The 19,270-nt window shown below is 34.4% G+C and overlaps 1 long non-coding RNA gene across 1 annotated transcript in view; it reads left to right on the top strand.

Moving 5' to 3' along the window:
• LOC147835377 (uncharacterized) overlaps positions 1-18,619 on the top strand; it is a 96,295-nt gene extending 77,676 nt beyond the window's left edge. The window contains exon 4 of the long non-coding RNA XR_015499764.1: positions 18,384-18,619. This is a non-coding gene — a long non-coding RNA (uncharacterized LOC147835377). The remainder of the gene's footprint in view (positions 1-18,383) is intronic.
• Positions 18,620-19,270: the final 651 nt, after the last annotated feature.

Genomic DNA, 19,270 nt, shown 5'->3' with positions numbered 1-19,270 from the left:
TAAAGTGGCTTTCACATTGGATGCAAAATGCACTGCGCTATGAACACAAGGTTGCTTTTTGGGAGCGCAGCCACTCAAGACAGTTCTGGGAGGAAATATTACTAAACCACTTTGATGACAGACTTAGGATGAGGGATTTTAGAATGAGCAAAAAAACGTTTCAGATGTTTTACGATGAGGTTGGTCTGCTGATTTGTCTATTAATGCAGTTACATCGCACTGATTTTAGTTATCACATCATCTGTTAAAACAAAATCACATGGAAATATTTATATGTATGCTGGAATTAATTACGCAAATGTGTTTCTATCATAGATCATTACATTTCTGTTAAGCATTTTTTTATGCTACTTTGCCAATTATTTATAAAAATGGTGAATAGAAAAACATCTGTTGATTTGCTGAACTTGCAAGTGATAACAAATCAAATTGTATTAGATTAATAATGAATTAAATAATAATGTTGAAGAGGTAATGCAATGTGGTTAATGATTCATTTATTTAATTATTTTTACTTTTTTGTCTATGTTTATATGTACTTAATGTCTAGGGTTTTTGTCATTCATAAAAAAATGTCAAAGGGTAAAGTTAGGCTACTTTAATATGGTAGTCAGACTAACAATAGATAACAAAACAAACATTACTGTAAATATACAAATGCAATTGTATTACAACAACTTCGTAATTTTAACAATTCTGTCATAAATGTAAAAAATCTGCTTAGATTTTATTTGGTTTAATTAAGCATGTATTATTGTAAATTTAAATTTTATATAAATGGGTTAAAGTTTAGATCAATAAAGAGATTAATAAAGGTAACTTTAAATTAAAAGTACAATAAGTAAATGTAGAAGAGAAATTGCAGAGGGGAGGAAGACAGACAGGCAACAGCTTAGCAAACTAATGAACTATCTAAGAGATTGACAGCTTTAATTTTAACATTAATTTTAACACATTTACTCAACACTTATAATGTGGGTTGTACATGGAAGCCAGATATTATTAAAAATGCTTGGGACAGATTTTCCCCCAGTAATCTAGCCTAAAAAAAGGGCAATTTTAGAATTGCTCGTAATTAGTGTCAGGAAACCTAAACCACTTTTTCTAATGAGAGGCTTAACTATAGCAGTTTAAAGTGGAGGGAGAAAATCTGCAGAAGACAGAAATGGTATTCCACACAATAAAAAATCTACTTTTTAAATAGCAATATTAAGCTTTAAATCAAGTGAGCCTGTAAATGACTTTATTTGCATGGCTGCTGCATCTGTATGTCTGCATCAGCCTGATTAAAAAGTAAAACATTTGGCTTCTTGCAGTGGGAGATGGGAAAATGGCACGGCCTCACTTTATTCCACTATATCAGAGATGCATAATTCATATTAGCATCTTAAATCTAGCTCTACAGAAATATTGATTCTCATTTTCCTGAGTAGAAAAAATAAGCAGCAATGAGGAAATGATCCCTCATTTCCTACATATAAATATTTTGTGGTTTTATTTATCTGCTGCTGGCATGGCTAACAGCTTAGGCTAGGGAAGGAGGTGAAAAGGACAGCTCATCTGCCAGCAATCAGTGTGGAAAATATGCAGTTGATGCCATTTTAAAATCTAAATATTTTAGCCACAAGTAACAAATCGACAAGCCCACCCCAATGCACCAATATTTGTAAATGAACAAATTGTCCCCAAAAATATAAGATTTTTGCTTTGCGTAGTAGGTGGTCTGTTGTTTTGATTGCTACTAGGATGAATGGCCTCATCTTTGAACTAGGCATGTATTTAATTTTTTGTCACTGAAATGGCATTTTTTGTTTTCGTCCAAAATAAATAAATTGATGAAACTATGACAAGGCTATGCTTAGCAGTGGTTAAACTATTCCTTCAGCCGTTGCACAGCCTGTTTTGCATTTTATAGTCTTTTACCGAAAATGCTGCACCATATGTAATGCCTTTCACATCGGATGCAGAAAGTTTTGCGCTATGAAACCAATTTGTAAAAATTGCAAGAGTAACAAGAAAGAAGTCATTCTGTACAATGATTTAGCATGCGTGTAATACAGTTTTGCAATACAGTTTTGCATTTGAGAGTCTGTTTACAAACAGATTTTCTGACATACTTTCACTTAAATTCTCTGTCGAGTGTTTGAAATCACGCCATTTTGTGACCAGACATGGTTTCACATCACAGAATGAGGAAGAAATCAGACTTTTATGTAGTGTTTGATGCAGTGACTTAGGCTATGTCAATAAGCATTACATTATAGATACACTTAATGCTTATAAAATACCCAGGATGGCTGAACATAATCCAGAAATTGTCACAAGCATTTGTTTATTGTTCATATTTAATTATTTTATCTGCTTTTATCATATTTATCGTCTTTGCTCTGCAGCAACAAAACTTTTCTTCAGTCACATATGTGGAGTTTATTTGTGAGGGTGCTTTCTAGCGTTCAGTATGAATGAAACCGAAATAACATCACAGCGTAATGCTCTTTAAAAAAAAAAATAAAATAAATAAATCTAATATCAGTTCAATCTAATGTATCAATGCAATGAATAACAGTGACAATGTAAAACATTTTGTAGTGCAATACATGGTTTTGAAAAAAGTGTTTGAAAGATCAAAGGGAAGATCATTTATTTGATCAAAGTTATTACTGCACTGTAAAAATAATGTCAAATTTATAGTGAGACTATAAAAAAATATTTTGGTAACACTTTATAATAACTACACACTATATATCATTTATTAAGCATTAGCAAATAGTGAATTCATTATCCATTAAGCATTAACTCTACATTAATAAACGTTAGTAAGCAGTTTATAACTGCAGCTACAAATGCTGTATTCTTAACTTATAACCACATTTATAATGTGCTTAATAATTGTATTTTCATACTTAGTAAATGATTTATTTTTCATTACTAAATTAAGTATCGCATTATTTACAAACCAGTTGTATTTAAGAGTGGTTGAGGGTTTTTAGGATCATTCAGAATGAGTTAGTAAATGATTAATTTACTTAATTTAGTAATGAAAAATAAATCATTTACTAAGTATGAAAATACAATTATTAAGCACATTATAAATGTGGTTATAAGTTAAGAATACAGCATTTGTAGCTGCAGTTATAAACTGCTTACTAACGTTTATTAATGTAGAGTTAATGCTTAATGGATAATAAATTCACTATTTGCTAATGCTTAATGAATGATTTATAGTGTGTAGTTATTATAAAGTGTTACCAATATTTTCTTTACCATTTAGAAGCTGGTTAAATTTATAAACAACTGCCACACAACTGTGTTTAAACCTCTTATAAAAGGAACCCAGACTTATTCTAATTACATTACCCTACATTTCTGGAGAGAGCAAAATACGCCCCAGGAGCAATGTATTTTTGCAGTTTTTGTTTTTGCGACTCCGCGAGAGACCAATGTGTACGCGTTTTGAGATCTTAAATTTATTTTGCAAGTGCCGTTCGAGACCGACCGACCGATTAAAAGCACCAATTGACCCACCCCTGCCCTAAACCGAACCACAGCAAAAGCAATTTGGGTAGCCCTTATGGTAGCCTGATTTTTACCACGTTATCAGATTTTACCACATTCTCACCCTATTATTTACTTGTTTATTTTATATTTTCACTTCTTTCTAACCTGCTTTCTGAAACCGTTCTTCACCAGACTCGAACCCTATTCCCTGACGTGGTCATCTCCCCTCTGTGTTTCAAGTCCGCTGACTTGCATGTCATGCTATCAGACAAACTGGTTACAGTGGAAAAGCCATCCACATGGAGGCAAGCGGTCAGCTAGTAAGTGAGTTAAATACAGCATCATCAGACTGTTTTTCATTTGAGTATATTTTAAAATTTAATTAATTATTCAGATGGCAAAGCCAGATTTTCATTAGTCCACATAGTTTTTCTTTCTTTCCAGCCAATAGTATTTCCTTCTAATCAAATGAATCATAATGATTTTGTTTTAATATTATTTACATGTGGACCGAGTTTTGAGCAATTTGCCAAACATAACAGATGTTTCCCTGGGCCATTCTCTCTTGATACAGTGGTAATTAAATGTCAACTTTGACATTTCTTTTTCTAGGAAGAGATTCATGCTTGTATTCATAATTTCCTAGGACATTTATCCATAATAATAGCCATCCTCAAAGTTCAGCTGATACACATTACCTTATTTTTCTCTTTTTAATGATATACTTTGGGTCATGAACTTGCATTAGGTTGAACAAGGACATTCACAGAGACTGTTGTTAATACAGTGAGCATAATATTGTAAAAGGGAAAAAGTGTTGATGGGGGAAAATAGTGCTGAACTGAAAGGTGGCAAGGCCTTGTTATAGAGTGCTGATCAAAGAGACGTACAGCATCAAAATGAGCCTCTCATTTTGTCCTACAGCCAAAGTCATTTTAAGAAATGGCCATTCAAAACGATGCCTCTCTCAGATTGACATTTAATCAAAGAAACCACAATCACTTAAAATGACTGAACATTCACAGATATCCATATAAAACCCATTTCACACACTGAATCAAAAGGGAACTAGCATTTCTTCCTGATCCTAAATCTGAGGACTTATATTTTTAAGTCACTGGCTTGTAAGCTGCTTTGTATGGTGTGTGATAATGGAGCACTTTTAACTTGTGTACTCGCTGTTTTAATCACATTAAAAAAAAAAAAATCTATTGCTATTCTTATCATGAAAACCTGTTCTTCCCTGAGGACTGACTGTAGTTGAGCTGCTGTTGTCAGAAAGCTCTGTCCTGGTTTAACCGACAAATCTTATGACATGGATTTTGGGATATGTGCCAAATTGAACAATACTGACAAGTGGTGATTACTGAAGTAGGATAAGGGAACAATACGTTAATGCCATTAATGCATATGGAATGAGACAGGTGGATTGAAACCGTCAGACACATCAAAACTCAATGATGAGGTTAAACAATGTCGTCTTTAGGAGGATTAGCAGTTATAGATTGGGGCTGGGATCACTTGTTTTCATTGCAAGACACTTTCCCTCAGGTTGCCTTAGGAGTATTTTCTTCAGTGTACTGTTTAAAACATCCAACACAATCTCACGGCAATTTGTAACTTTTTGATTTAGTGGCTAATTCGTATGAATACGTACGATATAATTCGTACAATTTGGTACGATTTGCTCATCCCCCAATGACGGTTGGGGTTAGGGGTGGGGTTAGGTGCCACGCCTCCTTTTTAAAATCGTGCAATTTCGTACGACTGAACTCGTACGAATTCATACAAATTAGCCACTTAACTGGCAAAACGTAAAATACTTGCGTTTTCTCATGAGATCAGGCTGAAAAAATCATACTAAGAGTGTTTTGCTGTGGCAAAGCAGCTACACTTCTTCACAAAAGTCTTGTTGTTGATCTCAGTTGTAAGAACTTGTAATAACTTGACTTCGAGTTTTATCATTTAAAAAAAGTGGCAGAAGGTCTATTTTTCACTTTATCACGCTTCAAAATATTCTGAAAGTATTCACGTTTCAAAGTATTGTGTTTTTAGGAAGAAAGGAATACATAACGTAAAAAAAAAAAGTTTCTTTTGAAATCAACCAAAATTCTACAATATAGGGTCAAGGTGTCTTTATGTAATTTTAGCTCTAAATAATCTTGCTCCTATTTATCTAACCAACCTTCTGTCTTGCTACCATCCAACCCGCTCTAAGATCTCAAAACTCAGGGCTTCTGGTAGTACCCAGAATAGCAAAGTCTTCTAAAGGAGGTTGAGCCTTCTTATTTATGGCTCCTGAACTCTGAAATAGCCTTCCTGATAATGTCCAAGGCTCAGACACACTCTCAGTTCAAAACTAGATTAAAGACCTATCTGTTTAGTGAAACATACACACTATGCATCACATAACAGTATAATGCATGAGTGTGCTCCATGTTAGTGAGCGGGCTTAACAACCACCTGTAGGACACAGTCCTCCTGTCTTAATGTACAAGACATTTTGCCACTGACTTGCATGGTTTGAGACTTGTGGAGCTGTGCATTGATGAATTTGATCTTCAGTGTTTGGACTTTCAGCAGTGAAATTTAAACTACACTGAGCTGAACTAAACTAAACTTCAACTCTGAAAACTGGACTGACACAGTTTCAATTAACTAGAACGTCTATGTTAAGCTGCTTTGACACAATCTACATTGTAAAAGGACTAAAGAATATGAAGATGAATTGAATTGAGAATAGCATTTATTAATGCCCAAATTAGTTGTATAGACAGGTTATTCAGCAGTCAATCACTAATATTACTTCCATAGAGACATCAACACACTGTAAAAAACAATAAAACATATACATTAATAACATACAATATTAGTATACACGGTAATTAATGACAGCATTTACATTTTGCTTCATGTAGGAAAAACTCCAAGTAGCTTTTTTTTTTCTCTTCTCTGGATATTAAACTGAAATGGCTGCAATTCAGCCCATGCAATTACAGATGTGAAAGCACTTTTGAATTATAGACAGCATATGGCTTTGCTAAATCCCATTTAGATTCATATTAGGTTTATAATCAAAGAAATAAAGCACAGGGAAGTCATCTTTTTCTCGTTCTCCGAAGGCATATAATTTCCCCACATATCATATGAGGCATCTCATCAAGCTTTGGCATGCTGTCAGAACAGTCTTTTTAATGGCAAAACAATAACATTTCTGTGACATTTAGTTCACACAGTTGCGATAACAAAGTGGTTATTTGCATACTGGTGAAATGTTAAAGTGCTGTGGAAAGAATGTCACACCATTTGTTGAGGTCCAGGTTTTTTTTTTTTTTCTGCTCTTGTCATTTGTAATTTCCTTAACCACATATTTGTTGAACGCTTTCACAAGCTGATTTGCTCTCTTTTCACAGTACTCCATTATGTGCAAATGCACCATCAAACAGAGCTGTGTGACAGCATTGAAAAATGTGCTGTAATTGGTGTGTGAAACTGATAGAGGGGAAAGAACCACATAATTACATTGCCTTCCAGAATAACACACTACGCTTTATATGTAGCTGATTAAAGTAGCACGTTGCTCGTTTCAACCGTGCACATTCATGTAATAGTTAAATATCTGAATAGTAAAACTTAAACCATACCAACATATTCAGCACATGCAGGTTATTCTTCCTCAGGTTAGGAAATGGATGTTGTTTTGGAGTCAGCGCTTCGTTGCTATTGGACATTTAGAGCCACACGTAACTTAATAGTAAGTGTATAGCAAGCTGACAGTGATTAATGCATTTTAATATGGTCACGGCTCTGTTAATGCCATTTAAAATCATTCCATTAAAGCTTTAAGGTTGCTGCTTGATAATCATGTTGGCCAGCTAACATGCTGTTGTTTTTTCCACACTGGAAAAAAAGTATATAAAACAGGCATTATTGGAGTACATTTTAAATTGTACACAGTTATTCTGAATATTTAATATTTAATTCAACTTGTTTTTTTCGAACAATTACTTTGCAGTTTTTGCTAGCATTTGTGTGTGTGTGTGTGTGTGTGTGTGTGTGTGTGTGTGTGTGTGTGTGTGTGTGTGTGTGTGTGTGTGTGTGTGTGTGTGTGTGTGTGTGTGTGTGTGTGTGTGAATATTTTTGTAGTGTTTTTTTTTCTTTTTCTCTCTTATCCTTCAGACTAGAGAATTCAAGACACATCTTTAACTGAAAACAAGGTTTAATAATAGAAGATTTTTTTCTTTCAAAATCTCATAAATCTTTAGAAAAGTCTTTACAAAATCCCTAACAAAAGGATATTGACGTTATGTTACAATCTGGCAGATAATGTTAGTAAATTTATCTGAAAGATGATTCAAATGTAACATGTAATAACATCCTAGCAACCGTCCAGAACATTAAAGGAACTGCCCAACACATAACCAGCATCCTGGCAACCACCCATAAACTGTTTAGTAACAATTAAGCTCAACATAGCAACATCTTAGAAATGTATTGTTTTTAACTGTCCAATTACATTATGATTAACAGAAGGAGTGGGCCGCATCGTAATTCCAGCAATCTAATTGGTTGTTTTTAAAAAAAGAAAAGAAAAACCTTTATATAATATTGCATCAATTACCTTTGTCAGCCTCCTGGACAACATTAACAACAACGCATTGCACTGATGACTCTACTTTAGCTGACACACTTTTACTGGACTATTTAAACTCCACACTCACACTCAATCGGGGCTCGGACTTGTTATGCATTAGGTGATAACTGAGTTGACCTTGTAAATACAGTTTTATTGTAAAAGAGTGATAAAAAATTAGTCTTTAAGAAGTAAATAAGACTACTGATGTTACTGATGGCACTTATGCTTTGATTCACGTATGCATTCAGCACAATTTCTAGTGAAACCTCATATCAGTGGGTATAATTGGTTTCCCAGAGTAATGTGATATGAATGAAGCTTCTCTTTCTGTCCAATCACTTGTGCATTTCACTTTGTGTGTCATAAGGTTCGAATACAGAGGCTGCACGGTAGCTAAGTGGTTAGCACTGTTGCCTCACAGCAAGAAGGTTGCTGGTTCGAATCCGCCTGTGGTCCTGTTTTCTTCACAGTCTATAGTGCTATAATGAATTGGATGAACTAAATTGGCTGTGGCGCATAGCCCCTTTCACACATACAGAACTTTTTCTGGAAAGGTCAGTAAAATACAGAATAAATACAAGACAATACTGCTTTTGCTGGAATGCTGTATGAACGCAGATGGAAGATTGCCGGAAAGAGTGCATGCACGTCTAGAACGCGCTGACGTGAGATGTCTACTTTAGCCAATCAGAACACTCAGATGCATTCACCTCATCACGGTTTATGACAGTAAAAGCCTTTGAATATTTTTCCAGGCACATTTAGCTGCTAGATGTTAGTCAGATAACATTTCTATGTTCCTTCTTAATCCCAACTGTGTAAAACAATCATCGATAAAATGCTTATGATAAGCCGTTGTTTGTTTACCTTTAAGCTCTGACGTGTGAGCACATGAAGCAGCCAGTGAGCACCCACACAAAGTTTCTCTCCATATATTTTCATCGAAGTTGCTCACAATACTTATCCATACACAGAGTTTGTAATGTAGTCAAATGTTTGCAAATACAGGTCATTTATAGTTAATGATGTAAGAATTTACCGGTATTTTGGAATGGATGTGTGAATGGTCTTTTCGGGAAAAATACCATAACGTCCATGCCTGTGTGAACAGCACTTTTTAGACTGTACCGGTAACGTCGTTCTGGAAATTTTTTCGGATATTTACCGGTATCACTGTGTGAAAGGGGCTTATAAGTGTGTGTGAGAATGTGAGATTGTATTTGTGTGTTTCCTAGTTTGCGGCTGGAAGGGCATGCGTTGCGTGAAACGGAATAGTTGGCGGTTGCGTGTCTGAATAGTTGGCAGTTCATTCCGCTCTGGTGACCCCTGATAAATAAAGGGACAAAGCCGAAGGAAAATTAATGAAGGTTCAAACCCCAGATTTTTGATCAGTTGATGAGCTTGTGATGCGAGTGCTGTACTTCCCGATCATTCAGGGGAGAAAGAAGTGGGACTAAAAACCCATATCAAAAGTATCCATTCGGAGCTCCGCCACTTGAGTCAAGACTTGTTAAACACTGGCTTCATTCACACAAATTTCAGCCCTTCCCACACTTTTTACTGCTATCAAGCTGACCAATTGCAGATCTTGCTCTCCATGTGTTCTAAATGTTTAGTTACTTTTTTTAAAAGGTGTGCATCAAGGTCTGTGTAAGGGGCTTTTTTCTCTTTACAGTGAAGGGCATGCAACCTACAACATGAACTTGATGCAGAATTGGTCATAAATTTGAAAGCCCCCATGAAATAAATTGTTTATGTAGTTGTTCTTGTGGTAGTGGTATGTATTTTATTATTAATGTTAATCAGTGTTGTATAATGTCACAAAAATCATGATGTATTGATGTGAGCATCTGCATCTGTATCCCTTCACTTTCTTCGAAATTACTTTTTTTTCACTTCCTGGTCACATAGAATTCCTTTAGGGCAGGCATTTCAGTGGGTTTCTACTCTGGATTCGTCATCCGTCAACTTCCTTCATTTTGTTAGCAAAGCTTGTCTTTCAACAATCCAATCGGTTCCCAAAGAACAAAATCATACTTTTTTTCATACTAATTACTGGACTGTTTCAACTGGATATACATCATGATAGCAGAGAAAAGGGACAATCATAGCATCCGTTTCATGGTCACTTTAACCAAGTAAGATTTCTGATAGTTCTGGTAGCATTTTTACAGCTTCTTTGTCACATGTTGGACAGTCACATTTAGTCAACTCTCTCTTCCAGGTGTTGTTTGTTGTGATCTTTCTCAGTCTTGCTGCAGCCTCCACCAATCAGAGCTGCTGTCACACAGGATTACGCCTGACCCCTCTATTCATTGAGGTTACACTTGGCCGGGTGTTAAAATCAATTTTCCAGCCCCTATCCATATTACCCTGTTTGCTGTGCTCTGTCTTGGCCTTGCTCATTCAGACTCTCGAAATCCACTTTTTCGTTTTAGAATGACTGCTGCCTGGGTCAATCTATTCAGTGGCAGACCAGAAAGGAAGACTGACAGATTTACACGTCTCTTACATGTACACTCAATACACATAATGGACGTAAGCATTTATGCAGATTTCTTCTTCTATGTCTGTGAGTCTTTCTTAGGGTAAATTGAATGAAGACATATATAGCCTAATTGTTATAAATTTCAAACATTGTTTAATTATGCAATAATAACATGGCAGTAATAAAATCATTAAGTGTCGTTCGCTCTGCTAAACGCAAAGATGGCATTGCTTGTTATGACAATTTCATATAAATACATCACAAGCTGTTTTTTTTTTTTTTGTCATGACAACTTGACATGCAAGACAAAAACTTGTCACAAATCTGTCATAATCATGGTTGTCATGAAGCTGTTATAAATAGGTCATGATTTTCATAACACAATGAATTTTATTAATATGCTTTTCCCCCCTTCAAGTATAGTAGTACAAAGACCTTTTAATGACAAATGCAGTTTTTTTTTTATGAAAACGTGATCAGAAAAATATTTATGACACAATTAAAATGCCTCATGAGTCATGACAATTGAGTTTTTAACAGATGTATGGCAAGTTATGTTGTCTTCTTGGTGTAACGTCAAGTTGTCATGACAAACAATGTCATATTTGCTTTAAAAATGACATAAATGAGCAAATTGTCAGACATGAATAAAATCTCAATCACATCATGATAATAAACATTCGTAACTTTCTTATGAACACCACTTCAAGTAAAGGGTTACCTAATTCTTTTTTATTTAATATTGATTATTTAAACTATTTCTATTTCTTATAAACATCCAATCCAATATTCACATATTTTACAACATATGCAGTCTATATCTACAGCTTATTATATTTTGCAGCTTTTCATACTTCACTCTATATCAAGGGCGTAGATTCGCTCTTGACATTGTTGGGGACATACATCCCTTCATTGAGGAAATTATTTTTGCGCTTTTCAAAACATGAATAAGGTACTTAATAATATAAAATAAACACTTATTAATAGAAATAACAATTAATGAATCACATCCTATGCTGCAAAGGTTGTTTTACATGATTTTACTGCAATCTAGGTTTGAGGAGTAGTTAACCTAATTAACCTAGTTAAGCCTTTAAATGTCACTTTAAGCTGTTTAGAAGTGTCTTGAAAAAAATATCTAGTAAAACATTATTTACTGTCATCATGGCAAAGATAAAATAAATCAGTTATTAGCGATGAGTTATTAAAACTATTATGTTTAGAAATGTGTTCAGAAAACCTTCTCTTCATTAAACAGATATTGGGTTAAAAAAAAGTTTCTACTTTATAATTAATGTTCTCAACTCACAGCAATACAACTTTACAATGAGTACAATTGTTTGTATTCAATACTTTATTGTTATTATTAATTTCCATTTTCCATATCTGCAATGCCTGTATTTTGGCATTTTTTGCAGTCCACTTAGAATCCAACTTGGAAATCAATGTTTTCTTTATTGGCATTGATTGTTTTGAAATTCAAATGGCATTAACATGCCTGTGTTTTATTTCTATAGTAATTATGTTGTTTACATGATGAAATCTGTTACAAGTTAAACAAAAATTTGAATAAACAAATATATTTTGAATTTAAATTGTTTTTGTTTTGCTTTTACATTAATTTTACATTTGAATAGCCAAAATTACACGTTTCAGTATCTTGAATGTGAATAATCGCGATTAATCGCGATTAATTAAAAAAAAAAAAAAGTGTGATTAATTAGTTAATTTTTTTTAAATCGATTGACAGCACTAATATATATATATATATATATATATATATATATATATATATATATATATATATATATATATATATATATATATATATATATATATATATATATATATATATATATAAAGCCTAAGTAGCATGTCTATTTTCAGCAATAATAATTAGTTAACACCAAATTAGCATTGTTGTGGACTGGAGCATGAAGACAATGGCGTAAAGAACAGTTTATTTAGGATGGTCAGACAGGCATAGATCAAAAACAGGTGCAAATGTTGATAATGGGTAAATACACAAAGAGGAATCCAGGAAATAGGCAAATGTCGGTGCAGACGGCAAACAATCATTAATGCCCAAAACAGCTCAAGGCAAAAAAACAAAAAAAAAAAAACAAGACAAGGCCAAAACCAGGAAAACACTGAAAACAGAGAACATGCTTTGAAATGTCCATGACACTATCAATTGTGTGAGAAGTTGTGGTGCTTAAATAGTCCAGTTAATGAATATGTAACAGATGTGTGAAGTGATCTGTGCAGTGCATTATGAGAAATGTAGTCCAGCTGAGTGGTAGAGGTGCAGTAGTGCCATCTTGTCAGAATCATGGCCACTCCAATTGATGGCTTAACAAGTATATTAGTTTCTTTTTATGTTTGAAGAATCAGCTTTGATATAGAAGGGATAAATGTGGTTGTTTTACAATACATCAGTATAGAAAATAGCAACTTTTGAACTATAATAATTTTTTGGTCACACTTTAGAATAAGGTTTTATTATTTAATGTTAGGTAAATATGTTTACTATTTAAAATTAACTAAGAATAAGTAACTATTCCAAACCAGGCTCATTCTAAAAACGTACCCCTATATATATATATATATATATATATATATATATATATATATATATATATATATATATATATATATATATATATATATATTTCTGGAGAGTGCCAAAAACATTCCAGGAGGTGTTTTTTTTTTTTTTTTTTGCACAAATCCACTAGAGGTGTGTATGTGATTTTTGAGATCTCAAATTTCTCTCACAAGTGCCATTCCCGCCTGCTGTTCTCATGTAAACCCATCATAGGCCTCTGTCGACTGACTGACCAAATGGCTGACTGACTGACGATCGACTGACCCATCCTCACCCTTCCCTGAACCCAACCAATAGTGTTTTAAAAGTATTGATTGACCTGCCACCCACTTCATTAAACCCAACTGACAAATTTTAAAAAAGCCCAGAAAAAAAGCCTTTGCCTGATTTTTTACCACATTTTTAGATTTTACCACATTCTCACTCTGTTATTTACTTGTTTATTTTATTTTTTGGTTTCTGTTTTGTTCTTACCTGCTTTCTGGAACCATTCTTCACTAGGCTCGAACACCATTCTCGTGGTCAACTCCTCTCTGTGTCTTAAGTACATGGCGAGTTACTGGACAAACTAGTAACAGCAGGAAAGCCATCCATCCTGAGGTAAGCAGTCAGTCATCCAAAAAGAACAGCATCATACCGCCCCGTAGCATTCGTTTTAAAGAAATGTAGCCATACGTACTTGTGGCTACATATTAGTGATTTCCAGAAATGTATATAGAGCCACATCTTCAGAATGAGTCTGTTTAATTATTCGTAGTTCAGCATTTAATAATACATTATTGAAATTCAAAGCTATTCTTGTTAGCCTTAGTTAACTATTTATCAAGATTGAGTAATACTGTAATAAATGTTTTTTTTCATTGTTTACTAAATGGATGCATCATTAACTAGTATGAACTAAATCATAACACATTATTTCACAACATTACAGTTTACTGTAGTATTGATTAAATAAATGCAGCCTTAGTCCTTTTATTCCAAATTGTTAGACAACTTTTAAAAACCCCATACTTCTGAATAGCTGAATCCACTGCTTTTCTCTGATAAAAAACACACAACCTGCATGAACAATATGCAGATAAACTAACGTAGGTCACAAAAACAAGTTTATCCAATTAAACGCAATGATCAGTGTTAAGATGATTTGTAAGGCTAAGATGTAATCATTCCCTCAACTGCATATTTACACGCCGAGGGTTAATTATCTGAGTCAATGATTGAAACGGCACTTTGCAGTAATTTTCTCTTGTAACATTAGGGATTTCTTTCAGCCATGAAGCGGCTCTGATGCTCTCTGTAAAGAGTGATAAGTCTGTCACAGATACCGAGCTGTGCCATAAGGGAAGTGACCTTTTAGTGTAATGGAGGTCATAAAAAAGTATTCTTGTGATGCTTTTACTGCAGTCCATAAAAAAAAAAAACACTTCATGGAGAGTTGCTACAGTGATGTAGAGTCGGTGCGATACTAGAGAGTTAAATCATGAGAGATGAATATGACTCCTGATATAACAATCTGAGATCACTGTATACTCGTATCTTTTCGATTTAGAGCGTTGTTAGTCAACCGGTCAAATGATTCACGTTTAATTTTTTAGGAAACAACCTTGGGCTTGCTAATTAAAGCAGCATGCTAGATTTTTTCCCCTCTCTCTCCGGAATGATTAACTGTTTGTGTAATTTAATTTCCTCTTCATAGAGGATACGATGAAAAAATGATCGTTTTAAAGGGCTCAGCCTCTTATTGTGTAATTCATCATGATTTATGGAGTGAGAAAAGTAGATGTCATCTTAATGAAAAAGAATGGGTGTTTAATGGCAGTAGAAAGTGGTCAGTAAATGAACACACTGCTTTTTTTGATATGCCGTGGCTTTTTGAGAATAAAATTTATAAATGCTGTATGTTGTTGAACGTCACATCTTAATGGCGGAGAGAGGATGATGAAAGTGTACACAGTGGTGTTAAATGAACTTTAGAGTTTCATTTAGTGTGTGACCTGTAATCTACAAATTAAAGTAATTAGTTTTTGAATGTTATTGGTACTACCACTGCAATATGCCATACAAACTAAAGAAACATAAGGTTTTGCAGCACATCCTTGACTAATCCAAAGCCTCTTCTGCACCATAATGGAAAGCCTGCAAAAAATCAATATAATAAAAACCCCTGCAAATACTGTGCAGGAACACAAATATCCTGACATAGAGCAAGCTAAGGACATTTTAAAGGACATTTAATGTTCAGTATTAGATTTAAATTAGCTAATTTAATTGAAGTGATGTTAACAGTTTTACCTAAATTTCTATTTTTGACTATAGTATAACTCTTAGTATGGCAATTAACTAATTCTGTGAAATTTTGCAAAAATAAACATACATAGACAAGATGATAAATTTAGTTAGTTAGTTAGTTAGTTAGTTAGTTAGTTAGTTAGTTAGTTAGTTAGTTGACTGCTGTCCGCCAACCAATTTCAGTTTTCCCGTAACATGACATCATTAAACAGTGATAGCGCAAAAACAGCATCACGTTTCTGAACTTTAATTAGTCTTTAATTATTTTGTGCCATAATATTATTGTCAACGACTCGGTCCCAGTCATTCCCTTCGCTGGCCAGCAGATGTCACCATCCCCGGACTATTAACCATTACGTCATCCACTTACACTGATAGCTTGCACACCTGAAGCACATCCACCTGATCACCCACGCTGCAGCATATAAGCAGCACACACACACTCATTCTTTGAAAAGTCTTGAGCTGCGTCCCAAATCGCATACTTATGCACTATTCTACGCCATTTTGTAGTATAAATAGTGTAAGTAGTGCGTTCACACTGAAAACTCTAAAAATAATGAGTGCACTTTAATTACCCGGATGATGCACTCATTCAGCCGCTAAAATGAAGTGTGTAATGATGGACTCTTCACGCACTCAACGACCGCAGGTTTGCTTACGTAGCGGAAGGGGCGGAGCTATATCGGACGCACATGTTGAATAACTTTATTTAATTTGGATGGTGAAAGCAAAATTCTTTTACGAGAGTGATTATAGCGCCTCCCGATGGTGAATGCGGCAATACTCACGGCAGGTATTATTTGATAATTCGGCCGTTTACTTCAATGATTTGGCAACCGTCAAACGTCATCAGGGAAACGGTTTGAATTTCCGCTTAGTAAAAAAAACATTAGAGTGCCATTTGGGACGACACTACATACATATACTACCCTGTTGAGTGTGTAAGTGCATAAGTACATAGTGCATGAGTGCATAATGTATAGTGTGCCATTTGGGACGCAGCTTTGTTCTGCCCCTGCTAATACTACTGAGTGTTTCTCTACACTGCCTGCTTTCCCGTTGCTTACCTTACCTTACCTTGCCTTGTTCCTCGACCTCATCCTGCCAGCCGCCTGCCTTGTACCTCTGCCTGATTACCGACTTTGATCCAAGCACCTGCCTTGAACTCTAGCCTGAATCCCGACCTTGATATTAGCCGCCTGCCTCAGACCCATGCCTGAATATTCATACTGTGCTTACCTGCCGCCAACCCTTCAACGTAACACTGTTGTGTTTGATGTGAGTTTGCACACGCATTACATCTGTGTGCTTGTCTTTATTAAACTGTGTTTAATAAATATACTGCAAATGGATCACTCTGTGTCAGCCCCTTCGTTACAATTATAGACCAGTCATGGATAAAAAAACAACAAACAAACATGTATTTAGTTTACTTCACTATTATGTGCCAAATGGAAAAAAAAAAAAAAAAAAAAAAAAAATATATATATATATATATATATATATATATATATATATATATATATATATATATATATATATATATATATATATATATATATATATATATATATATATAATTACAGGAAATGACTCACTCTGTCTAATCTTCAAGAAGAGCCCACAGTTAAACCTCTTCCATGTTTTTTGGCTGACTTGAGATTGTTTTGCTTCTGTCTCTCACTATCCTGATCCATTCACGCAGTTTCATCTTCTCGAGATCTCTTTTGATCAGGCTCATTATTCAATATACTTGTGGTTTTGAAATTTAAAAATACAAATATTATTTAGGTTGGCAACTATGCCATTATTTATTTTCGCAACGCAAAACAATCATTGTTTTGCACGCAAAACAATCACCAACCAATGAGAATAATTGTAAACATAAGAAAGCTGATTGGTTGAAAATATTGTTGAGGGCTAATAGTTAAACATGACTTTTGCCAGGTTCATTAAAATAAGTACTGGAACGCAAAACACAAATATCTGACTTGTTCCAGAACAGGATCCGGCAATATCCGGCTCAAATTAAACCCTGACCTAAATATTTTCTCTTTGCTAGGTTGTATAGGCCAAAAAACTAAAAAATAAATAAATAAACAAATAAAAAATGACACATTATAAACAAGACTCAAGTATACAAAATAAAAATATAAAGAAATAAAAATAATAAACTTCTCAATTATATAGGATGAAACAAATAAAAAAAAGTCAGAACTGAAGACTGCACACTCAACATCAAAGTTAAAACTGAGATAAAACATATACTCTGACTAGTAATTGTTTAAATTCCAAGTTTCTATATTGCAATTATATTGTTTACTGCAAATCTTATTTCATACACATTTTAAGGGGGGGACGAGTTACAAGAGACTAACATACTGTGAAACATACAACATCACAATTCTGAGATGAACAGTTTTAACAGTGAGATATACAGTAAGCTTGAAATAGCAAGAAATAAAGCCACATTTGTGAGATGAGTTGTAATAAATGCTTGCAGTGCAGGAACAGTTTAGTTTTGTAAGAAGGGATGTGTTATAAAAAACAATAAGCTCCAATATATACAGAGAAAGAGAGTGATATTGGAGAATTAATCTTACAAATGGCTTGTTTCAGCAAACGGAGCTATGAAAAAGTATTTTACCATTGAACAAATGACAAAGCACCTTTAATGAAGTGCTAAATATTTGCTTTGTGAGGGAATATGTCATTATATTGGCTCTATTTGCATTGGATTGTACAGCTGGACTCCTGGCAGGTTTAGTAGCTAAAGAGCCATTGTCTTAGAAGGAGCCGGCAGGGTCTGGTCAATGATGAGGTCCTGATTCCCGCTTTGTTTCTTTTGTGCCCCTCAGGTGGAAGATTGTGCTACACAAACTGTCAATGGAGCGTGAAATCCGGCCAGCCATGCATTATGGATGGGGCAAAGTCCACCTTATTTTTAGATTGTGGCTCTTGTGGAGCTGCAGTACAGTGCATTGTGTGCTATACTGTATTAGTTAGGCCAAATAAAGTGCAAATTGACTGACAGCACTTTTCACCAAAATGTAAATATTTAAGCAGGCTTACCATTAAAGCATTTATGATCTAAGGAAGGATTCAGGATGCATATTTCATTACAGAAGCTCCCTCTGCTCAGAGAATGTCAATCAAACAATTACTTAGATCAGTGATTATCAATTTGATGGATCTTGAGCTCAAAAATGGACTGCCGGACTGTTCTGATAGAGTTGTGGATGGCAAGGAAGGACATAATGTTAAATGATAAAACCCAAAAACAAAACTGTGTCAAAATACATTAGCTTCAAGATTCATTAACGTCTAAAAGGGAGAAGAAATACTTCAATTATCTTGTTGATGTCAAGTCCCTGTTGTACAGAAAGACATGGTTAAAGGGATAGTTCATCCAAAAATGAAACATCAGTCATACTTTATCCACCCTTTACCTTCTTTCTTTTGTCAAGCACAAAAGAAGATATTTTGAAAAGTTTGGAAAACTGTAATGATTGACTTCTATAGTATTTGTTTTTCATACTACGGAGGTCAATGGTTACAGGTTTTCATTAAAATATCTTCCTCTGTAGTAAAATAAAGAAACATATAAAAAGAAAGAAATAATATGAACAATTACTAATTAAAATTCTTGTCGTCTATCCAGGTTTTAGGAACAACAACTATTAACTTGACTTCTAGTTGATCATTTGGTATAAGAAGTGGCTTACATGAAAGGCAAAGGCCTCTA

The sequence above is a fragment of the Danio rerio genome, chromosome 9, assembly GCF_052040795.2.
Source record: "Danio rerio strain M-AB ecotype USA chromosome 9, GRCz13ab, whole genome shotgun sequence".
NCBI classification, from domain to species: domain Eukaryota; kingdom Metazoa; phylum Chordata; class Actinopteri; order Cypriniformes; family Danionidae; genus Danio; species Danio rerio.
Note: the sequence above shows the minus strand (reverse complement) of the source record. Positions and strands in the feature narration are given on the sequence as shown.